This window comes from Lagopus muta, chromosome 27, assembly GCF_023343835.1.
Source record: "Lagopus muta isolate bLagMut1 chromosome 27, bLagMut1 primary, whole genome shotgun sequence".
Taxonomy (NCBI): Eukaryota; Metazoa; Chordata; class Aves; order Galliformes; family Phasianidae; genus Lagopus; species Lagopus muta.
In genome coordinates, this window is record NC_064459.1 from 4,160,613 (window position 1) to 4,185,611 (window position 24,999).

A 24,999-nucleotide genomic window follows, 5' to 3' on the forward strand; every position below is an offset into this window, starting at 1 on the left:
ACTGAGAAAAGGGAGGTTTAGGTTGGATATTAGGAGGAAGATATCAGGAGGATGTTTTTCACCCAGAGGGTGGTAAGGCACTGGAACAGGTTGCCCAAGGAGATTGTGGATGCCCCATCCCTAAAGGCATTCAAGGCCAGGCTGGATGCGGCTCTGGGCAGCCTAGTCTGATGGTTGGTGACCCTGCATGTAGCCAGGGATGGGAACCAGATAAGATTGTAGTCTTTTTCAACCCAGGCCATTCTATGATTCTCTGTGCCTTGTGGCTCTTGCTGGAGGACAGAGCACACAGCTCAGGCTCTGCAGCACACCTGTGCAGAGCTGCCATCTCTACTGCTGGAAACATCTGAGTGTGACACCAACATAGCAGCATATAACCAATGAATAGACAGATGTTATGATTAAGAAATATACAAGAGAGTGTAGCTAAGCAGGTCATTAAAAAGATAAATAAATAAAAAAATAGAGAGCTTACCCTAATCCTAGGCTCCACTAGAAAACTCCAAAAGAAAGAATCTACAAAAAAAGATCCTTCCCTACTGGTAGTCAGCTCTTAAGTGGGTCTAGGAGAGGTGGAGCCAGGCTCCATCCCTTCTGGCAGCAGCACAGGTAAATTGCCTTCACCTGTGCTCCCAGGGCTGCCTCATTGCTTGCCTCAGGTGATCAATCAGAGGTTCAGGCCGTCATTCAGCAGTTCCCATACAGGCACGAAGAAGCAGGCATGGCTCATTGCAGCACCGAACGCACAAGGATTGCTCCACCCGTAGTGCAAACAGGCTCACGTGCATCCCTTGTATTACATATGCAAAGGTTCTCCTGGACGGCACAGGTATTCAGTGCTTTTTCCTGAAGTCAGCACAGCATTGAGGAGGGGCTGGGGGGGGGGCAAAGGAGGGAGGAGGGAAGGGGGTAAAGGGGGGGGGTCTTGAGGGTGTGACCGTTGGGGGCGTGCCCATATTCAAATCGAGGCGGCAGCAGTTTGAATCCTGTGGTGAGGGGCTGCACGGGCTGAGTCCCAGCTGTAGGGGGGAGGGGAGAAAGAGCAGCTCGAAGGAAGAGCTTTGTAAGTTGGAGGATGGCTGAGGTGGGGTTTTCCGAGAGGAAATAGGTGTAACTGAGTAAAATTGATGTGTTTTATTTGTGTTTTTTTTTTTTTTTTTTTACTTTTAAATAATTATTTTTCAGGTGCAATAGATAGCACTACAGTGCTTGCCTATTGTAAGTGCTGCTGTAGGGCATGGAAACGGCAGCAGGATTGAGGTCTGTGTGTCTGGCAGCTGGTGCAGTTGGATTCCTTAATGGAGTTATGCAACTTTAGTAAGGATGAGTAATTTGAGCACTCTCAATTGAAATGAAGGAAGAAGTGAAGCAGCTTGGCTGCCATTTTGTGCATGAGGTGGAGGGTGGTGGCGCTGGGGGCTGTGCTCACTGTGAGAGCAGCTCTGCACCAAAACCAAGGGCTGTGGAGCCAGGATCTCTGCTGGCTTTGAGATCACCTCCTGCTTGAGCATTGGAGCAGCTGAATCCTGTTAGATGGGGATTTAGGATCGTGCTGGGTTTTGGCTGCAGTGCTGCATAGTGATGCTCTGGGGCATCCTTCCCTTTGAGGTAGTCTGAGGGGCTCTGAGAGATAAGTCATGCTCACATTTCTTACTCCATTCCTTCTGAGGAAGGGAGTAATCTTTCTTTCCTAACAGAAGCTTTGCCCTAAACCTGTATTAAAATTTCTAGCCCCGAGTCCCGTTGGCAGCTTTTCAGCAGCAGAGCTGTGCAGGCCGTTGTAAAAAAAGGGGAGAGGGAAGAAAACCCCTCAGAACAACCTTCAAAATCCACCATCAATACAAAGGTTATGCAACTCAAAGGCTGTGCGGCGGGGATTGGGAGTTACTCAAATGTCTAAGCTGACTATTGAAAAGCTTGTTGTGCCAAAGACCACAGGAAGATGCTACCTTTTCCCAGCATCCTGGGAATAGCAGAGATTGTAAGAGCTCATTTCTCTATCTGATATTTCCTGACCTTTGCAGCCTGCTCTATATGAACAGAAAAGATCAAGCTAAAGACGTGGAAGAGCTCTCAGATGAGCAGGTTATTTAGTCTAAAAATCCTGTCACATCTGAGCTTTATCTCATGCTTTAATATAGCTCTAAGCTTGACTTTGTCACTCTGGTTCTACCTGTCTTTTCTGTTTTGTTAGTTCTAATTGACCTAGAGCCTATAGCAGTGCTTGAAATGGAAAAGAGTGTTTGATTACTGCTGGGTTTTGCCACTTCAGCCTATGGAGAAGTGATTTAAAGCAGAAAATCTGTGGTAGAGGTGGTTGGGGAAAGGCTTTCATCATTGTGGAAATCTGTTAAAGGGGGAGGGAGGTAAACTGAAGTGAGAACACCCGAATATTTGAAAAGTGAAGGGGGGCTCAAATGTAACTGCTGTGTGCATTATTTTAATCTGCAATTTCCTCCCTGCTTTTTAGTTTGGTTGAAAGTAGGAGTGAAATTCAAAGGCATCATAAGGAAAAATCAATGTCTTTCTTTGAGTAAATGGCAATGTTGTGACTTCAATAAGGGCGTTCTGTAGAGTAATGTAGCTGATATTTCAATATTTGTGTAATATTTCAGAACTGTTTGCAGATGGTTCTTCAGAACACAATGTCAAAATGTAAATATTTTGCCAAGGCAAAGTTGGCTATTCCTTTAGTGCTTGGCTCTGCCCAGGCCACTCTTCACACAGCTGAAATGCTTTGGTGTGAGATGCCTTCTTTCAGCTGTTTCCAGTTGACACTTGTCACCATAGCATTGCCCATGGAGTGGATGGGTAAAGAGCTGTGGCTCTCAGCAGCTCCTTAGCTTCACCTAATGCCCAGCTCCAGCACTATCAGTGTCAAAACTTTCATTGTTGCAACTTTGCTGCTATCAGAAGTTTATGCAAAGTGGGTTTTTTTAATGCTGCTACTTTTACCAGCTTCTTCCATCCAGGTGCATGACTTCTGTTAGCAGAATGTTATTGCTTCCAGACATGGTGCAGTAACTGTACTTCCCTGCTTGTCATGGGCCTCTGCCAGCAGTGGGTGCCTCACATTTGGACTCCATCGTTGTCTCCATTCTGCCAGGGTCTGAACTGTGCTTTGTGCAACACAGGGCTGCGACCCTTTGTTGGAGAGGAGGAAAGCAGGAGGTCTCCTGTTGACCCGTTAATAGAAATATTGTCTTCAATTGCTTTCAAGTGACACACTCTGTTAAGCTGAGATATTTTTTTTTTCCTGTTTCCTCTTAGCCAGTATTTCACTTTGCTCTTTCCCTCTGCAATGAGCTTTGACTTCTCCTGTCATTACAACCAGCTTGCTCCTTCCAGGCTTGGCCAGGAAAGGCAGTGAGGGCGGTGGGGGTTCCAGCTGTGCAGCCAAGGCTGTGTGAGGGATTTGTCATTGTTAGAGACAGTTTTATATTTCCTTAATGCAGTTAGCTGTTCGGATGCTGGTGGGGCCATTTGTCTTATTTAGTAAGGCTTTAGTTCTGGGCACGTAACATAGATTCACTGCTAGGGTGATGCTTATGGGTGTTTCATGCTTTTCACCATAGGTTTTGTAGCTGACTAGTTAGGATTTAATGCTCTCAATGTCAATAATCGTAAAACTAACGGGACTGATAACTTTTGGCTCCTTTGAGCAGCATGATGGCTAGCAACTGCATCTCCTATCCTTGTAGGCATTAGAATAATGATAGTACATGAGTATTTTACTTCATTGTTATCGGTACTGAATAACAGTAAACAGCAAAAGATGTAATACTTGAGGTGAGGAAAAAAGGGATGCTTTGTGTTAGCTGTTGGCACAGAACAAAGGGTCAAATTCTGACTCTTACAGTGCTGGAATTGCATCAACATCTCAGTTCTATACTGCTCAAATCTCTCAAATCTCCCTAAATTACCTAAACCACACTGTACTTGAAATAGCCTGGTAAGGTATTGCGATGATGTGGGACCAAACATTGCTGGAAAAACTTAATAATATCATGTTTAAGAGTCAGGTTTGCCACCTGGAGGAGCATCTCCATTATTTAAACGTTAAACTGCTTCCGAGATAATTTACTTCAATCAAACTCCATTTTTATAGCTATGTGCAGCTTATGGCTGGAGGTAAAACAAGGGGTGTTAAAACCTGCCTTTTTTTTTTTTTTTTAAAGCCCAATGTTAATTACAGATCCTTAAGGTTGCTAGGAAACCCTATCTTAAATGGATATACAAGTAATCAGGCTAGATGCTGATATGAGAGATGCTAAGGAGATTGTCTTAGTCCTCCTTTCCTGAGCGTGATGGGAGATTGATTTATATGGAGCCATGTCAGTTTAGGGTTTAGAAAAGTCATTCCTCTTCCAAGTGTACTGGAAATGCAGTAAGGGGTGGGGAGAACGTTGCCTTTTGTCACATCTATTTTGTAAAATGGGCAATGCTGACAATACCCCCATTAAAACATCTCCCTTATTTCTTACTCCTGCCAACCTCTTTGACTGGAAGTTTGGGGACTTTTAAAGACTTGTATTCCTAATGAAGGACAATAAGGCGTGCTGTTGTGGTTTTTTCCTTTTTCTTCTTCTAAGGGGAGCATGGCTTGCACTGCTCTAAATCAACAAGTTTATACAGTTCCATCCTAAACCAGCAGTAGCAGAATATGCATCTGTGTGCTGTGACTATACCAGAATCAGGTGTTGCCTGTCTCTGTTCAGCAGTGAACAAAAATCAGGAGCATGGGGAGGAAAACAACCTAAGCATCATTAACAGCCTGAAAAACAGGATAGAAGAAAGGATGTGTTCTATCTGCTAATCCCACGTTCTGGATTCTGTTGGAAATGCTCTTTTGTACACTGTGTGCTTTTATAAATAAGTGGGCATCATTTGCTTGTTGCAAGCTCTGGCAGAAATTAATGCTGCTAAGTGGTTTATGTAGCTGTACCCTCTGTTCATGCAGCTTACGTTCACTGCTGGGGCAAGGCAGCTGGGAAGGTCGGATGCTGAAGATGACAGCTACAGGAGGAGGTTGTGTTGAGTGGTAAAGACAGAAGTTAGAGGTATGCCAGATATCAGCTGTGATGGAAGCACCTTCCAGCTCCTCTGTTTATTATGAGTTAAAGACAGAGAGGAGGATGGCTCAGCAGTTTAATTCCACTGACATTTTTTTGTCGCAGGACAGAAATATCAGTGAGATGGAGGCAGGTTGGAAGTCTCAATAGCTGGATATTGATTTGAATTTCTTTGGTAAAACTGGAACCAGAGCATTGACAAAATAAACATACCTTGTGCAGCAAATAGTTTATTGATGATCTGCCTGCAGTGAAGTCATGGAGTCGACCTTACTGCCTTTTCTTACAGGATTTCTCTGACTGCAGTGTTGAAAGGGCAGAAATAATACATTAATTTCATGTTAGAGCTGGGGGAATTACCTCTTTGGGTTTGTTTGTCATGTCAGCTTTGTTAATTACCCAAAGAGCTTTCTTGATGGTTATTATTAGAGGCAATTTTATGCTTTCAAGCTCTGGAGACCAAACCTCTCTTAACAAAAAATATATGGTTCTGTTTATACTGCTCTCTGACCTGGGATTCTATTAATGTGTGTATGTGTCCAGGGAGTAAGTGGTCGTTGTAGGGAGGGAACAAAATAAAGAATATTCCCAGCATGTATCTGGAGTGAATGCTCAATTAGAAAGATGCTGGCTAGAAGTATAATCTGCTGTCTAAGTAGTAAACTCTTAGTCTGGAATAGCTGTACCAAAGGCTTTGGACAACAGTTTACCACTTTAAAAAATAAATGGCTGATGCAATCCTGTTTACATCATCCCTCTGAAAAATCAATCATTCTTCTTAAGATCAGGAACTTCTGATGTTGTGGGTTTTTTTTTTTTTTTTGTATCTGTTCTACATCATCAGTAGCAACCGTGCACAGAGGCTCACCTGTTAATGCTGCAGGTAAACGTGCTCTTAGCGCGTGCTGCTGCAGAAAACATTCTTTAATACTTGCTGGAGAGGTGCTGGTCCCTGGGCAAGGCAGATGTTTCTGTTATGCACCCAACTACTCAGTCCCCAGGGGGAGATCCTGGAAGGAACTGCGCAGCATCCAGAAATAGTGGCACTATCTACAATCTGCCTCTACTTAAAACAAAGTGGAACTACTATTTCTCTAAGGCCTATGGTGAACCCAAAGCCTTCAGGGAGGAGCCGTGCCCAGCACTTGGGAACCACAAAGTGGAACAGAGGGCTTCTGTTGGGTTCAGAATTCCTGAATGCTGTCTGCTGAGGGGCTTTGTGAGATATATGTCTGCTTTGGTCTGCTGCCTTCTGCTTTGTCACATCACTGCTCCAATTCCAGATGATCAGAGTCTTTTATAGCCGAAGATCCATGGGGAGGAAAGGAGGAGACAGGAAAAATGCACTTGACCACATTAAGTCATAGGCTTTCTCATGTTTTATCTATTCTCGTTACTGACTTATTTCTCTACTCTGAAGCTAATAGTCTTGTAGCCACTTGTAGCAGGATTTCAATGGCTGATCAATAATTCTGGGGGCACTGCTGCCTTCTAATGGCACAAGGCATGTGTTCACAAGTGTCTGAGGGGGGAGCACAGAGGGGGAAAGGCTTAATGCCTTAACTTACCTCAATGATTAGACCAGGGAGAAAAGGCAAGCTCTCATGATTTACCTAACCTTTCTGCTTAGCCAGGCTGATTTAGAGCTGTTTGAATGGAAGAAGAAACATGGTTTGAGCTAAGAGAGGTTGGGGAAACACAGCTAACTTCGCTAGCAAGCTGACCAATAGGTTTATGCTGGTGTAGATGTAAAGAACAAAAACAGCAGTAATGAAAGCCACCGTTATAAATCTGCTCCTTATTGCTTACAGCTTCAGGCTGACTTAAAATCAACTTTTATTAGCTCCATATTAGGGGATTGTTTCCTCTGGACTTGATTACTAGGATGGATATATTTGAAATGTGCATTTCCATATAGATAGGACTGCTCTCATAACCCTGCTGCATTCCTGAAGAGGCAAAGGAGTTCACCAAGGCTGATTGCTTTTAAAGGAATAGTTGCAACACAGGCCAGGGAGGATGTGGAGGTGAAGCATTAGGAAGGAAAATGTTATCTGGAATGAGTCTACTAAACATTGTTCTGTAATTGCACGGAGTTTTATTTCTATTAGACTAATGATTACAGGCACTGTCTGAGATCTGAGTGCTGTTACACTGTGTCTCACCTTTTGATGAGTAAAGAGATGTGGAGGAAAGAACACTGTTGTCCCGTTCCAGAGAATAAACTTAAGCAGAGATGATATTTTCCTACAGCTTTGTGAAGGGATTAAAGCTGTTTAATGTGCTTTGAGCAAGCCAAGAAAGCTTATTCTTACCCCTGGCAAGCTGAGGCTGCCACATGAGGGATGGTTTCTACCCTTTTAAAGTACTGTGAGAAAGATGCTGTGGAACACTGCAGCCTAAAACATTTAAGGGCAGTCTACCTATGGCAGACAGTGATGCATCTCCTGGGCCTGCTGTGTGGTATACTGCATACAGAACTGCAGTTTTGGGTTAGGTGAACCTTCATAACAGTGTAGGGGAGAGCATGAGGGTTTGCTTTTCCTTTCCTGCTTCAAAGCGTGGCATTTCACGTCCTTCTATCTTGCAGCACTCAAGAAGAAAAATATCTGGAAGCTTTTTTTCTCCTGACTTATTTCATGGGATGTTTTCTGACTCTGGTAAAGGGAATTCTTATGGAAATCAGCTGGGTTTGGGGTCTTCTGGGTTTGTCTGCTCAGTGATGAGGCTGCTCTAATCCTGCTGCAAGTTGTAGCTCCCAGCTGCTGTGAATGGAGTTTCCAATGTTTCTATCACTAGCAGAGTAGTAGACCTCTGGGTAAACTGCTTTACCATGGAGTCTTTTGTCTGCTTAAAAAAATAAGAGTCAGTTCTTTAATGAAACTTTGACATCTGCAGACAAATAATGTCCCACAGCACGTGTCAAATTCCCTCTCTTCATATGTAACCCTTGCTGCAAACACCTCCAACCCTAATGTTTTTAATGACAAGTGGAAAATTGCTCTATTAGCAGAACAAGGAGAAGTTAATTCCTTCCAGCACCAGTTGCTGTTTTTTAAGGCCGTGGAATCTTGGAATTGAATATGCAATAACAGATAGAAAAGGACTGAGTACAATCATGTAAAAGCCAAATTACTCCAAATTGATTTTTGCCTTCCCTCTTGCACTGATTTTGTACCTATTTGATATTGCAGAACTGTGCTGACTTTGAACGGGAATTAATGTCAAAGATGCCCCTGAAGTCCAAAGCTGGAATTCAGATGAAAGGCTTCTACAATGTGTTTTGGTGAGTGGTGATGCTTCTGCCTCCTCTGGAGGAGCAATGCTTATCCCTCTGAGTTAGTGCTAGCCTACTTAACCCTTTCAAATGGCCTCAACAGCTTGTTTTGTGCCCTTTTGTGCAGGGGTTACAACACACTGGACTTGCTGACCTTACAGTCCCTTTCAATTCTGTGTGTTCAGAGATACAGAAGCCCAGGAGCTGCAGGCCCTGAGTGCATTCCCTAGGTTGCAGCAGTGGCACAGCAGGAGGCTGTCATGCTTTTGGGTGTTGTTTGTTACTGAGTGTTAGCAAGTGAGTGTGTCACTCTTTGGTAGGTAACTGTGTGACCTACCAGTTGTGTTTTGAGACTTGCATTTCATGTAGGTCTCTGAATGTATCAGATTCAGCACATAAACACCAAAGTAGGAAACTCAGTTCTGGCTCTTGCTGCAATATGCCAGGTCCTCAGATTTCTTTGGACTGAGTTTTTTCACATATATTCAGTTCATTCTCTGTGCTGAACTTTAGGACAGAGCTGTGTGATGCACCTGTAGCAGAGCAGGAGGAAAGGAACTGTATCTAAAACATGGCTTGCACAAAGATATGCTTCCTTTGAAGCACTGAGCTTTGTGTTGCTGGTCCTTTGCTGCCTCACAGCATCAAATATTCATTCCTCGGCTGTATTTTGATTGAGATAATGTGATAGAAGAAGACAAGGTGTTGCTTTAAGACAGCAAAATCACAGAGCTGTGTGAGAGGAAACTGCAGCTACATGGAGCTCTTTCTTCAGAAGCAGTTAGCAGGCACGTTTGGTGTGAAGAATAGGCTTTGGAAAAGCGGAGGGTATCCCAAGAAGAAATAGATTTCTTGTGAAAGATGTGGTGCTTGGTTGGAAGATGTAAAATCTCAGTCCTTTTTGTACATAAAAAAAGCAATCTAATCTGCAAAACAGCAGGCTGCATAATAAACAGATACAGGTACATGACCTTTTAACCCTGATGTGTTGGCCACTCAGGCTGTATAATAAAAGGTTCTACCTATTTTATCTGGAATTATTGCTGATATAACAAACTGCAGGTAATAAACAGGCACAATGTAATACACTCACCTCTTCCTAGAGACAGAATTGTTATTTTTTCCTCCTGCTACTCTTGCCTTGCACTGTGCTACTGCAAAATGGACTGATTTTGATGTTGTCAGCTTAGCCGGGACAGTAAAGTCTGAGTGGTTTCCTTATGACAGCTGTTATGTGGCTGATAAGAGGAATTTCAGCAGTTACAAGGCATTCTCTGGTTTGAATAGCATCCTTGTTACCAAAACCATTGGTATAACCAAAATGTATGCCAACAAACCAGCTCTTTGCCTCCTTTCAACAGCTTCTGGGGTATCCATGCTGGGATTTTGCTGGTACTGTGTATTTTCAGCTGGAAGAACTGATGGAGCAGGAGGACTTGTTGGCTGTCTCAGTGCTTAGAGTTAACCAAGGCCTGTGGTGTCTGGGCTGTCAGGCTGGTGCTTTTATGAGACCAGGACTGAAAGGCTCCTGTGCTTGATTTTCCTAATGCATGTTCTTAGTGGCAGCAGGGGTGCTGAGTTCACCCCCTGTGTTTACCACAGTTTTTGGAGTTAATCCCACCTTCACATACACTGGGGAAACCATAAAGGAGCAATTAAATAGAGCTAGGCACAGAGGAAGGAACTTCCAGTCATAGTTAATAGTTATATAAGCTATTTCCCTTGGTAACTTCTTGACAGCTCAACTTAAAGAACGGACATGTAAAGAGACATTTGCCCTGACAGTTTTACAGGCTGTGAACTTGTAAGAACATCCCTGTCAGAATTGTGTATTTGGCCTTGATCACAAATAATTGCACTGGACAACAGAGGAATGTTTATTAGGGCGCATTCAGTGAACGACCTGGTCAGGAAACAGCTAACTGCATCTCTCCTGGGAGAGAACAGTTGCTTTGGCAGATGAAAGCTTATGCAGGTTCTGCCTTGGGAGGGATGGATGGGGAAGCTCTTTTGTCACCCAAAGCTGATGGTGTTAAGTCATCACAGCAATCTTTCCAGGCTGTCTTTGAGATTCCGTGCATCTCTGTAAATGGAAAGTTTCTTGCATTTAAGGTGTTGGACTAATGATAGCATAGTGATAGGATTTAATTTTAGAATTTGACATGCCTTTATCATTGCAAAGAGGCTAAAAACCTTAAGCTTTCCGTCCTGAAGTCCTGCATATGCAAGGTAAGGATAATGTTCCTAAATCTGACTTTTGCATTAGTATTTCTTGTTAAACCACAGCTTTGATTCTGAGCTGCCTTGCTGCTGCTGTTTTTGCACAGTGGCACAACAGGGCACTGAGCAAAGGGCCTGGAAGTGTTCTGAGATAAATAGCTTCACCAAGCAGTGTGAAGAAATCCTGAGGGAAGAGTTCTGCATTCTTTAAAAACATCAGAGCAAACATCAGGGTTCATTTTGCTGAAACAGAATTTGAATAAGTCTGTTTCAGCTCACTGATCAATACAAAATCAACATGGGGATGGAAATGAATCAGTGGCACTCGATAGCAGTGGCCATCACCCATGCTGTTCTCATTCCCAAGTGCTAAAAGGAAAAGTGAACAGACAACAAATCAAACTGAGGGACGGATGTTCCCTGTTGGAGTCATAATCATCAACTGAATTATTTCTCAAAGGAACTTGAAGTTGAGCCTCACTGGAAGTTATAATCATGAAAATCTACAACAAGGCTTGTCTTAGTGCTGAGAGGCATAATCAACCCTTTATGGGTTTTGGCAAAGCTCATCTCCTATCTCTCATATAAAGCTCATTATCAAAGTCTGCTCTGGAGATTCTTGATGGTGATCTGCTTTTTAACTGTTGAGGTGCTGTGTGTAGTGGAAATGCTGAGTCATGGCTTGAAGCAGTGATGGAGCACCTGGTGGGAAGGCAGGGCCAACCCAGGGGAGCTCAGCTGCATGCAATGCAATGCACTGATTGACCTGAAGGGCTGGAGCCAGGATCCACCCCTTCCCAGCCCTCATTTAAGGGTTGGCAGTGAAGGCAAAGGGATCTTGCTGGAGCTTCCTGTGTACCTGAGACCTTCTGAAGTCAAGCAGCTTCTTTCCTTTATTTCCATGCCCACAGTTTTTTGCATTTGAGCAAATCCTCACTTGCTGCAGCCTGAGACCTTGCTGCTCTGCTTTCATTGCTGTGCTTTCCATTGCATTACAAAGTATTTGCTTCTCTACTGTGCATGTGGAAGTGGCTCCACCTCAGCTGCCAGTAGTTGTCAGTTTCAAATATGTTTTAGGTTATCCGTTTGCTTCATGCTTCTGAACTCTTCCCTAGGAAGCCAAAATGCAGTAAGAAGTGAATCTGAGGAATCTGTGCTGGGCTCAGGTTTTCTGCCAGTCTGACTTTGCAACTTGATCTTAGTGCTGAGGAACAGCACGGAGCCAAAAACGTGCTTTGTACTTGATGCAACTTAATGAAGGTCCCATGCGTTCAGTGATGTACAAATCTACTCTAACCCATTTGACGGTACTTAATTATTAGACCAAACTTGCTGTGCTCTCACTCTGGAAGCTTGTCTGATTCCATCCATTACATGCTGGAAGAAGTAATGCAGGGATGGTTTATCTGGAATCTCTGGTCCTTTGAAGCCCTTCTTGCTTCTGGTTACAAAACAAAAAGGTATTCTCATGAGCTTGTGCTCAGTGAACTGTGCTGCAACTGTCTCATTTTCAGGCTTTCCTTTGACACAAGTGTCCTTTTTGGAATGTTTTCTGTTACAGCATCTGCTCTCTGAAACTGTTTTTTCTCTTCTTGCTGCTGTGTGACCTTTCATAGGAGGATGCCCTGATGGCGAGGGCTGCAGTCTGGTCCTGTGTCAAGGGAATCTACAAGCAGCGTTTGTCTCAGTGTAGAAAAAGGACCTATGTGTTTAGAAGCTGATTTTCATTTACTTATGGGCTTGAATGAAACTACTGTAACTCCCATACCTCTGTGTCATTTGGAGCCAGAACTTCAGAAGTGTAACTGGAATATTTCCTCTGGCTCCTGTGGGGCTCTGGCTGCCGAAGTTGACTCAGGGAGCACTCATTTGTGCCTGGTAGAAAAGCCATTTCCACTGAGGGGATGTTTATTCCGGAAATTGGACAGGTAGTTCAGAGAATGAAATAGATGTTGCTTATTATTTATTACAGTGACATCCCCAAAGGCCACAACTTGGAGGCAAGCAAGGCATCGCAAATGCAGTCAGTCTGTGGTCCAGCTGATGTCTCTGAGCTCCCCTCCTGCTTTAACCTCAAACCGTTTGATCTGGATGATAAATAATAAGCCCAGGAGAAAAGTACTGTGCGGCTCCATGGTAACTGGTGCTGGTATCAACTTATCAATGAAAACATCAAATGAGGTGGTAATTAAAAGTAGCTATTTTGTAAATGGAATTACAGCTGTTGTGATTGAAATTATTATTTCCTAGGGAGAAAACAGCAGTGAGTGTGGTACAGACCAGGGTACTCCTCAGGCTTGGAAATACGCTTCTCCCAAGGCTGTGGTTTTTGTCCTTTCTTGCAGGATCTCTAATAGAAAACTCAAACTGCTGTTTCTTCAGCTGCTCTCTTTCACAGTTAGCCCTCTAGAAGAAAGAACAACTGAGATGTGGTGTTTCCAAACTATTACACATAACTTCATGGAACATTGGGATTTTCCCACAAGAAAACCCACTAGCTGAATTTTATTTTTATATATATTTTTAAGAGCAATTTAAACATCTATAAAACTGATAAAACCTAACTTCATTAGCTTTTAATAAAGCTGCTTGAGCAGTTTGAAGTTGGGTGTGCTGAGCTGTCTTCCAGAACTGCACTAGTTCTATGCACATGCATTCCAGGGGTTCAGTAGAGTTACAGCTGATTTACACCAGGGTTACTAAGGACAGCTGAGCTCATACTTGCTGTATTGCTCAGGAATGTTTTCTTTCCATCCCGTTTTCTCCGTAAGAAACACTAATTGAAATTCATGCTCATATGTCTTATGAACTATGAGTCAGAGGAATAAAAGCACTTAATCACTTAATGAAATTATTGCCTCTCCAAGCGTGAAAGAGGTGGTGGTGGAAGGGAGGCATGAAATGTTTTGTGTGAATCTCTTCAAAAACAAGTCAGCCTCTACTTATATGCTATGTACAATTTGGTATGTTCCCTTCTTGTGTGCTGGCTCACAAAGAGAATAATTGCTAATGCAGCTGCTGTTCTCCCTGAGCTGCTCTGTGGCTGTGTGCCACGTGAGGCTGGCAGAGCCAGCAGGCTGCCCCTCTGAACAGCAGCTGGATGGCAGCTTTGGGGAAGGTGGACTCTTTTAAGAGGGAATAGCTCTTCTGAGCTGGAAGGGGTTGCTCAGGAAGAAGATTTGAATTAAATCATAACATGCCATGGGGATGATAGTTGGTTCCAGCTTGTAGCTTAAGAGCAGCAAGCGTTCAACCCTTGCAGAAGACAGAGTAGCATGTTTTCATTGCTGGAGTGCTAGCAAACAATGTTGGGTTCATCTAGTCCTGCCTTCTGACAAAGGGTTTAGAGATGCATCTATTCCCTTTATCAGCTTCCCATATCAGGTGAGCAGCAAGACAAACCCGAGGGTTTTGTAAGCTAAGCAGTGAAACCTTTTGTGAATATGTAGATGACAAAGCATGAGTTCTGGCCAAATTCCAGTCTGGCCAAGTCTCGTGCGTCCCTGAAGCTGCCTCTGCTGTGAAACATGCTTTGCTATCAGTCCCAGCCTTCTTTGCTGTGCTCTGAATGCTCTCTTGCAGGATCTGTGTTCTGTTTAAATGGATGTGTGAACACTGAGTGAATTGATTCTTGTCAATTATAAAGACTGCAAGGAGTCTGGAGACTCCTTGAGATGAAAAGCACTGGAAAAAAAAAAAGATGTGCAACATTAATTATTTATCTCTTGCTGTCATTATTGTATAGGGTTTAAATTACTACTTCAAAATCATTTCTCATTACACTGTGCTGTCATCTCTGTAGACACAAAGAACTTATATACAGCAGATATTAAAGAACACAAGCCACTCTGGATTTATAAGGGAAGAGGATCTCCTCCCCTCTCTTCTGTATGTCCTGCTGGCCTACTGGATTAGTTTGGACTAAATTAAATAGGCTTGAAAAGCCAAAAGAAAGAAGCAAATCAATAAGGAATAAGAAATTAAAAATCACTTCATTGAATTTATTTTAATCTGCAAAGTTGTAAAGTGCTTAAATTGCAGATCCCACACTCGGAAGAAATCCAAGGGGATTCTCGGTATGAATTTTGAATGCAGCACTCAGGTTTGTGGTTTTAGTGCATATGAAATGAGGTTTCTTTTGTTCCCAGTGGTCAACTAACTAGATTTCTACTTCAGGGTGGATGCACATCATGTGTTTTTGCACAGTACCAATGCCTCGGTGACAAAGAAGCCCTTTAGGTTCTGTGAATCTCTCTCCCTCAAAATAAACAGCTTCTTTTGCTGGACCTGTTTCCCCCCCTTAGATGGTGCATTCTTTCTTCCTGTGTAATACATCACTGAAGCAACTCATTCTGGTGATGAATTACTTGTACATGTTATCAGATAGGCCTGTTCTGATACTCCTGCATCATCCAGAGTATTACACTAATATATCAACAGACTGAACTGTTGCTCCGATTATGTGCCTCAGTCTCATATATCACAGCACTCAAACACGTGTACAGATTCTGCTGGGCCAGTGCTGCAAAACTGGTGCGTGGAGGGATGCCCCACTGGAGCACAGGCTCTGTATGATCCTAGCAGGTGTATGCAGGCAGGCTGGGGTATCTGGAAGGGATCAGCCAACAACTTGTGTTTGGAAGGAGATGGAGTTGTTTAAGTTCTATGAGCCAAATATTAGTTAATGCCTTTCAAAGACAGCATATCTAGGAAGTTTGGGCCTCTTATAAAGTGTGCTTATGCTAGGCAGCTATTTCTGAAACCTCAGATCTCCCCTCCTCTTTTCTGCTAAAGGCATGGCAATTTTAGCTCTCCAGCATCCTCCAAGAGCACCACATCCATCTCATGGGGGCAAGCAGGGCTTGGAAGCAGAGCATAGAATGCGTGTTTCTCCTGTTTGCTATGGTCAGGGACAGTTTGGACAGGGAAAGTTGTTCTGTTTCGCTTGTTTAATGGGAAGTCCGTATGGGTGCCAGATTTCCCTGCTAATATTCGAGTGCAGGCTTCTGCCTTAGGCTGATCTATATTTGGGTAGTTAGAACTTGTCTTTAAACTTGCAATTCCAAAGGCCTGTACTTTATTTCTAATCCTGCTTGATGCTGTAGTTACTTAACTCAAGTTTTGTTAAGATCACGTTCAACTCCTCATCCAAAGCCAATCTAAAATAGCCACACCTCACAAGCTTGCAAAGTCGGCCTTCAAATTGGCAAGAACAGGGTTTATTCTCCATAGGTTCCTGGGACCCAAGCCAGAACTTGCTGATGTCAGCAAAGGTTGTTCTAGAGGACACTGGGTCAAGTGTTTGGTGTGGAATGAAAAATGTGCTGAGCTGGCTTTGCAAATCCTGCCATACAGCCAGTTTTTGTCCCAGGTAGTCTTCCCCTGCCCTGGCATTTATGCTTCATGATAGAGGTCAAGGTATCTTTGCAACCCCGACCTCTGGTAATTCTCTCTAAAGAAGATGCTAGGAAGTTATTTGCATCTTAGATAAGATGTTCATGGATTTGTGGATAAGTTTAGAGACAGTCATTTGACATTCAGGGCAATCTTTTGCAGCTGTTGAAAACGGATTGCAAAATTAAAAAAGAAAAAAAGCAAGCAATTTGTAGGGGGAAAATAAGTCTAGATTGGAGTAGGAAACTAGAAAGTAGATAACAAGGATTGTGCCACAGCCTCAGGACAGCAATGTGATACAATGCTGAGATAAACAAACTGTAAATACAGGACTGGTTGGAGCTCAGGTTCGGCCTCTTTGTTTTTACATGAGAATGTTCAGTTCAAAAATGTTACATCCTCTGTGTGTTTGAGGACAGAGATGAGAAAAGTGGCTGTGGAGATGTCTGTCCTTATCAGCTGACCCAAGCAGAGAAGGAATTTCACAGCACTGTAGACAAATCGCTTGTTTGAGATATGTTTGCATTTAGTTGTGGTATCTTTCTAGAGATCTTTTTCAGTCCAGGGAGATATGAGGTGAGCTACTGGAGACGTAAAATGAAGAACTTGGACAAATTTCAGTTCTTCAAGTATACTTCTGATCTCGGTCTGTCTTTTGGGTCAGCTTGAGGCAATGCTTTATGATACTGAGCTGGCAGTTGCATGTAGAAATGTAAATATAGAGATGTCAAAGATGTAGCAGGTATTGGTGGCCACACTGACCATTGAAATGTAAGAGAAATATAAGCTGTCATCCCAGTTCAGGCACTGAAAGCCCCACCTGTGTTGCCTCACTCAGAACTGCTGCCATCTCCTTGCACTGCCTGTCATTCCAGGGCATCTAACTGAAGAGTATCTTAATGAATCAATGCCTCATGTTTTCCTTGTCCAGGTTATTAATTGTGTATTTTAGGCCTTAGCACTTAAACAACCACACAACAGAATGTGCACCGATCTAAGGATGTATGCATGCCCCATCCCACGAGGACAGGAGTGTTCTGGGGCTCCTGGTCTGAACAGAAGTGCTGATCCTGACAGTGTAAAGCCTCCCATCCTCTGAAAGGTAGCCCTGATTATTATTACATTTGCTGATGACATGTTTAATGTGCCTGCTCTTACCAATAAACTATCATCAATCTTGAAAGATGTTAGAGCCAAATATGTCAGGCAGCATGACTTCAGTAATTATCCAGCCACTTTTACTCTTTCTTGATCTGCTCAAAATGCTTAGAAAATAACTGCCTCACTTCAAGGATGTCACCTTTGTCTAAATGTTTTCTTAATACCCAGCACTCTCAGTGCACTTTTCATCTGACACAGCTATAATTTATTTGCCTCATCTGGCTATCTGATGTCTTCAGACATTTATATTGTGATCCTGTGCTGACTGACCAAGGGCACTGTTATATAATTAAAACACTGAAAGCATTAAAACATATGTTGCTAATCTATGCAGTATATTTTTGCATTAGTATTTCAGCTTTTAACTTTCTTACCCCCTGACCAGTTTAAATGCCCAAGGCAACCCCATGTTAAGAAACACAGTACACCTTTCCAGCTTCTCTTTTGTACGAATGCAGCAATGATCAAATGTGATTTTGAATGAAACCTGTGAGAACATATTCCTCTCCTCTCCTTCTTTCATAGCAGTACATTTCAACACAAAATGAATGGAAATGAATGGTTCCCATTCATTAAACAGGGGAAAAAGGTTTGGATTCTTCCTGCTCTGAAGGTAAGCTGCTGAGATGTGCTGATGCCCAGCAGCTCCAGCTCTCAATCTGATACACATCAGACATGATGTCCTCATGGTTTAGAAAAAGCATGCTCACTCTGAGGCACTAACCAGATGGACATGAGCATCTGACATATATGCAAGCTATTTAAGTCCTGCATTCAATCTGCCTGGATTCAGCTGGCATGACAATTTGCTCTGTACTTCATTCTGAACACTCTTTCTCCTCCCACAATTCCTGCCATCTGAAAGAGGACCGACGTGTATCAGTTATGCTCATTAGCTTTGCAAAATGTGACTGTGATTCATAATCATCTGCTGCTTTGAGACAAACAAAAACCAAAAACATGTTTCATCTTCCTTCGCTGGCAGTGGTTGTCTGGGGACTCAGGCTGGAGCCTGGAAAATCAAAGCCTTGTGGAGATGTTAAAAGCTGAAGGAAGAAACAAGATGGAACTGTTTTTCCAGCTTATGGACACTGCTTAAGCATTGAACTAAGCTAGAAAACCCATCTTATTTAATGTCTCTAGGAACTCCCTGTGTGCTAGCTGCTTAGATGTGCATCTGGATCAAATTTGGACACTGGAAATGTTTGCTGTTTTACTGTATGGGCATCTGCACTGGAATCATCTTCAGCATCCCGGTTGTTCTCTCATCTCTCACAAGGGTTTGCCCGTGCTGGGAGCGGTGGCTGTGGGTCCATTTCTGAATCCTCACTGAGTTGGGAAACGGCAGTGTTACTGTGCTGGATGGCTGCTGCAAGTCAGCCAGCTGGGGGAGCGCAGAGCTGCACGTGAAGGATTTTCAGACTAGCTTAAGGTTTCTTTTGGGTTTTTCCGAACACTATTTTCCTACACTATTTTTTTCCTAGTTAGAGGACTTTTTTCCCTTCGTTATTTTGAAGTAAATTAGGACGTGCTGTCGGGAGGGGCGGCTCAAACCCTTTGCAGTGTATTTCAGTAATGCAGAATTTGCCTCATGCAGCAAATAGCAGCTCAAAGACCTCTTTTTTGCTTGCTGGCTACACACCCGAAAGCTAAACTCCACTCATTAACAATTAATGATGCTTAGGCTTCATGCTCCTAATAATGTCATTATTGATTACATTTTTAACTGGCAAGACCCAGTTGCCAGGGGTAGCATTGCAAGTCTGCAGCCAGTGAGCAGCTCGGCACCAGAGGGGTTACTGGAGCAGGAAATGTTAGCTGAGCAGTAGCATGACAAAGGGATCTTCGTTATCTTTCATTGGGAAATACATGAGTCATTAATGAGCTGTGGAGAACTGTGGCTGGTATTTTTAATGCAGCTTAAATAGGGCATTGGGAAAGGTATGGTGCTATGTTGTTTTGCCATCCTTAGTGTTATCTCACACAGCAGCCACCAGAAAGACCCAGGAGAGCTATCACCATTTACTGCTCCTCTGTTTCCTGGGTCATTCCTCTCCACAGAACATTCCCCATGTGTGGAAATGCTCCCTGTAGGGCCACTGCTAAGGAACCCTAATGCCTGAGGAGTGGCTGACATGAGACATAAGTTCTTTACTGTGAGAGTGGTGAAGTGCTGGAACAGGCTGCCCAGAGGGGCTGTGGATGCCCCATCCCTAGAGGTGTTCAAGGCCAGATTGGATGGGACCCTGGGCAGCCTGGTGTAGTATTAAATGTGGAGGTTGGCGGCCCTGCATGTGGCAGGGGGTTGGAGATTCATGATCCTTGAGGTCCCTTCCAACCCTGGCCATTCTGTGATTCTGTGACATAAAAGATGGAAAAGCCTGATGGTCAACCTGCTGCAATCAGTAACCAGCTTCCAAAGCCAACCAACTGCCCGAGCTCAGAATGAATACAGTTTTCTAAAACCAACCTTCGCTTTTGTTTAATCAGAGCAGTATTTTTCATATTGTCAGAGGTAATGGTTTGTGAAGGAGGTTTTTGTGGTAGAGTACGAGTCCAGAAGAGGATTGTTCCGGTGCCTGAGAGGACAAAGGCAAACTGAGAAGCTATCTGGGACATGCATTTTTATGGAACTTAAACATTTAAGCAGCTGGGTGACAAAAATGCCTGGGGACTTCTTTTGCACAGTCTCACTGCATAGTCTGCTTAGCGTCAGCTACCTAAATATCGCTAGTTATTTTACTGAAGTTATCCCTAGAGGGGCTATAATGAGGGAGATTGGGGAGTATATTTTGGAACCAATTAGCCTTAAAAGTCTATACTTTCTTTTCTGAGTGCAGTCTTCAGGGAACTAAGTACAACATTGTCTAATGGGCTGGGTGTCTTCTATTGCCTGCACTCCATCTTCGGGGATGGCAGCTAAACATGAATCCTTGGCATCTCAAATTAGGTTTTAAAAGCCAGAGACTCAAGGAGTCAGGGGATGAAAATAAAGGGCTTTCTCAGCCTGTGCTTAGGTGTGCTGCACTTCTGCAAAAGGGAAGAATAAGAGCCGTAGGGGAAAAGGAGGCACCCCTATAAAATAAGGAACATTATTGAAATTAAATCTCTTAAATGGGTGGTGGTACAGCCCAGACCCCTCTTAGCTCACCTCCTGTGTTCATTTGCTCTCCTCACCTCAACTTTAATAACTGCATCTCATGAAGAGGGATTTGGGCACTCAAATGCTTTTCTGAGCCGGGAGCCAGGATGGCTGCTGAAGCACTCAAGTCTGGATTGGTCTTCAGCATCTATTTGTGTAATGAGCATGAGGTCGTGTTAGTGTGAAGCATGCTTGGGAAGCAGTGAAACAGAGGTGCTGTGCTCAGTGCCAGCTCTGGGGATTAGGCAGACTTAGAGCCACCAGAGCCTGGCAGGGCTGCAGAGATGGCAGAACACCTCATAGTGGTGCCTCAGTGTGGCTCTAAACTCGCCTCTGTCTTCAGAGTTAAAAAACAAACACACGCAAAAAGCCCAACTTATGTTACAACTGAAACTGAAGACTTCTTTCTCAAATGAATATTAATGCCTTCTTTTCCTTCTCTTGGTAGAGAAGATGCTCTGTAATGGAGTATTTCATTTAAGGAAGAGGATGTTGCCTAAGCTACTTCGTGTACAAACCTTCTCTTTGCTTGAAGAAAACCTCACCTTGGATGTCCTCTACCAGGAAGAGATCTTTATTTTTCTTGATGTTGCTTTTAGCAAGCTGCCACCAGCGCGGTGCATGTAAGATGCGTACAGAAATGCTCAGAGCTGACGGGCTAAGTTGCTGTAATAGCTCAAGTACCTGTCTCTGCATAGATTTTAAAGAGGCCTATGTGGGAAAATGGTATTTTCAACATGTGGGAAATCCTGACCTTTGGGAAATGCAATTTCTTGGAACAGAATACAGAATGGAAACTTGAATTCTTCCACCAGAGACTCAGTTGATACAAAAAGGTACTATGAGCCATCAAAGCCTACTTTACTTTTGAAACATCACAGAAGTAGTTTAATATAATGTATGTAAAAATGAATGAATTATTTATTTTAATTAATGAAATGAATCAAGCTAGATGAAAATTTAAGCTAGGTTATAGCTTGCTTTTAGGGTACATTTAATACCATTCTGATAGCACAAAGTGAGTATATGAGACCCACCTTGACAGCTCATCAGTGCAGCTGTACTTAAAAGCATGGTGTGCAGCCACAGTGAGAAACCTCCTGTGACTGATGGGTCTGCAATTCTGTTTTCTTCAGTCCCCCCACAGCAGGCTTGGAGAAACTATCCTCTTGCCTTCTCTTGCCTTGTCTATATCCTGAGAAGGATTGTATGGAAGGGACGTTGGTCTGCATGTGCCATTTCTTGCATCGTCCCTTCGCTGCATTTTAACTTGCACATTAATATCTTGCTGCTACCCTGGTGCTTTTCTCTCCATGTGCACACCTGGCTGCCTTGCTGATCCTCTCCCATTTTCCCCCAGGCAGGCACTGCACGTATCCCAGGGGATGCAGGGAGCTGACAAGCTGCAGGCAGCTAGGGGCTGAAATCCCAGCCTTCCCCTGAGTTCCAATCAATGCTCTGAGATTCAGCTGATGTTTGGATGACATAAGTGTTTGTGTCAAAGGTTGAGGAGCACAGAGCAAACCAAATCTAATCCTGAGCCATAGCTGTTCTTTTTTCATCTTCCACCTGCTGAAATCTGATTTTGCACCTTGGCAGCAGAGTGTGTATTTCGTTTTTTTAATAGCAGGAAGAGAAGCCTCTCTTCCTTGGCAAATTCAAGCTGGATTTTGTCTATCAGTTAACTGAGGAGGGGGGTTATTTGCTGCTGCTTTTCAGTGTAGAGTGCTATTCTGTAAACTAAGTAGGGAAGCTAATTAAAAAACAATGGGAGAAAAGAAGAAATTGTTATAATTATTCAGCACTGAGTTGAGCACTGATTTGATATCATACGGCCCTTGTTATTGTGGGCTAGTACAGCATAGGAAGCAAACAAAGGTTTTCTTGAGTGTCTGAATGTTGTAGATTAAACCAGAAAGGCTGTGTGCACACCAGGCACAGCCGTGCAAAGCAGAGTTATCCCTTCCTGTGGGACTGAGCTGATTTAAGAGCATCGTGTTGGCAGAGCATAATTCCTTATCGCCAACTTGTGAGGACCCAGCGTTCCTGACTATCCCTGTAATCCAATCATTGCTATGAAAAACAACACAAGTCTCTCCAGAAGCTTCGGAGTCCTAATGAAACGGTTCAGCCAAATGGCAGATAATTTTAGCCTGAGTTGAGCATGGCTTTGAAAATCCCTTCAGGGTTTCAGTTCTGTGCAGGATTTGGGGGCTGCAGCATGGCTTTTCAAATGCTGCCTGTTAATTTGGGCAAGCAAAAGACCTCTGTGAACGCTTCTGAGGCTTCTCTACTGGGACAACATGGGCACAACCCATGAGGAGGGCTCTCCTTCATTCATACAGAACTGATATTTCTTCCTCTTACACGACTGCCCATTTCCTAGCATGGGGAGAGAGCAACCTCAGCTCCCACACTTTCCCTCACACAGAATCAGGTACTTGGTAGGAATAAGTAATGTTTCTGATTAAAAATAATAAAGAAGCTGCTTGGTGACATCCAAGCCAAAACAAGGCCATCTGTTCCTGAAGCGCATGTGGGTTTGTGTTCAGCATACTCATTTATCAAAGCCAAACATTTTGGAAAACTTTCCCATCCTTCCCCTTAGAGTGACCTTCCAAATAACTTCACAGCAGTGGTTTTTCACATTGCCGTTAAGAAACATGGAAAACATTGCAAACTTTTTTTTTTTTTTAAAGGAAACACCTCATTTCATTTAAAGTTCCAATACTTCATTTTTGATATGGTAGAAGTTACAGGTTTCTCTCAGTCACAAAGCAGCCTGCTCTGTGAGCTTTCTGGAGTGCTGCACCACAGCTAGGGGTGTTTGCTGATGCCAGGATTCTCAGTAAAAACAAGAGCTAATTCAAACTTCTGTTACTTAGCATTTCATCTGTTTGTCTAAAATAGTTTTACTCGCAGGGAAAAGTGTGAAGCCATGAATTAGCTGTGCTTTGAAACTAAATGAGATGGAAGGCTGAGAAGATGCACCAATTTAACTTTTCCTTGGTCCTCATGGAGCCCTATTTTACTTGCTGGCCTGTCATGCTCTCAGCTTTCCCATCTGTTAAATGATGGCTATAATTAGCCCGTCTTTCACAACTTTTCATATTTTGGCACTTTTGATACTTATCTTGCTGTATTTTGATTCCTGGGGAATATATGTGAGAACAAAACAAATAAGCCATTATCATTTCCGTACCTTTCTTCCTTCTGGCTCTCCCCTTTTCCTCTTGCTCTCCTGCGTTGCCCTGCTGAACCTGAGGGCCTTAGCTCCTATTGCTGTTAAGTTGCTGTGAAATGACCTTGAATGATGAATATTTAATTTGAAAGCCTTACTAAGAACTGCTGCTTGCCATGGTTACCTCATGATTGGTTGCATATGCAAATGGTCTCTTGGAAGTAACATTAGGGAGGATGTATTATCTCAGCTGTAAAATCTCTAGTATTTAAGCACAGAAGCAGTGGTGAGCTTTGCAGTTCTGTGCTCGCAGCAAGAGGAGCCCAGCTGTCTGAACAAACTGCATGAGCCTCTGCTGCTGGGTAAGGATGAGAAGCAGGGCGTCGGTGGGACTCATGTGCCATGTGTTTTATGTAGATCATCAGCAGAAACCTATCTTACAAATAGAAGATCCTCTTTAGCAACCTGAAACAAATGGATAAGGGGAGAGAAGGCCTGCAGAGTAGATGAAGTTTTTATTCCCCCAATGGCAGCCCAGGGAAGCAGCAGCCCTAGGGCACCGTATGGCCAGATGCAATCAGCTTTCTGAGGAGGTTGCTCTATGTAGAGACATGGGACAGTGGAAGAAATAATTTGTGTGCAATAGAAGTGTCACTTTTCCCCTACATCATATGACCATCTTAATTTGCAGGATTAATTTCACAACCCCCCAGCTCAGCATCCCTGAATAGAGGAGGTGGCTTTCAACACCTTGAATACTTACGGAGAAGACTACAGAAATGTCTCTTCGCCTTGTGCCAGTGTCCTTCAGTCCTCATTTGTCAGTTGCTCAGGAGGTTCTGGATGGTAAATCAGTGACGTGGGCACTCTGTAGAGACTCTTTCTTCCCAGCCTCTACGAATGAGCTGCAGTGATTCATATCCCCAATGCTTTTCCTCCTGGACCTTTACACAACTGTAATCCAGTGACATGTCAGTCTGGCTGGAGCCAGAGCCCTGCAAGAGAGCTGACCCTGTCGTCTGCACTGAAAATATACGACTGATTACAGTCGTACGGCTGCCTTGGAGGGCTCTAGCTGTAAAATACTGCCTAAGGGACTGAAAATGGAACAGAGATGATGAACGTGTAATTGCAGAATTGCGATACTTTCCAGTCCCAAAGTAGCATTTCAGAGCTATTACTGCAAATGAGAGAGAGCATTTACTTTACTATTCATGTTTCTATCTCTTAGAGTGATTTTTATTTATTTTTATTTTGAAATGGGCCTCTGTTCTTAGATCTAAAAATGAAACACCATATGGTTTCAGGGGAAAATTGAGAGTAGGCTCCTGTTTTTGCTTCACAGAGGGGATGAAAGGTTTCCTTAATCTAGTAAAGAAAGGCATAAAAAGAACCAGTGGAATAAGCCAAAGCAAGATGGATGCAAATTAGGTGCAACGGTGTGGTTGGTTGCCAGTGGAACAACTACCAGGGGAAGTGCTATCTTCAAAACAAGACAGGGTTCCTTTTGGAAGCCGTATTTTAGTCAAAAGTGGGTTTGTTTCCAGGAGTA

The 24,999-nt window shown here is 43.3% G+C and overlaps 1 long non-coding RNA gene across 2 annotated transcripts; it reads left to right on the forward strand.

Annotated features, from left to right (window-relative positions):
• The first annotated feature begins 699 nt into the window (after nt 1–699).
• Nucleotides 700–12,744, forward strand: LOC125685260 (uncharacterized). Of its 2 annotated transcripts, none has more exons than XR_007373405.1 (3): nt 700–829; nt 8,267–8,358; nt 12,542–12,744. It is a non-coding gene; the product is annotated as an uncharacterized LOC125685260 (long non-coding RNA). The 2 variants fall into 2 exon arrangements; XR_007373406.1 differs by lacking the exon at nt 700–829 and adding an exon at nt 958–1,063.
• The last annotated feature ends 12,255 nt before the right edge of the window (nt 12,745–24,999 follow it).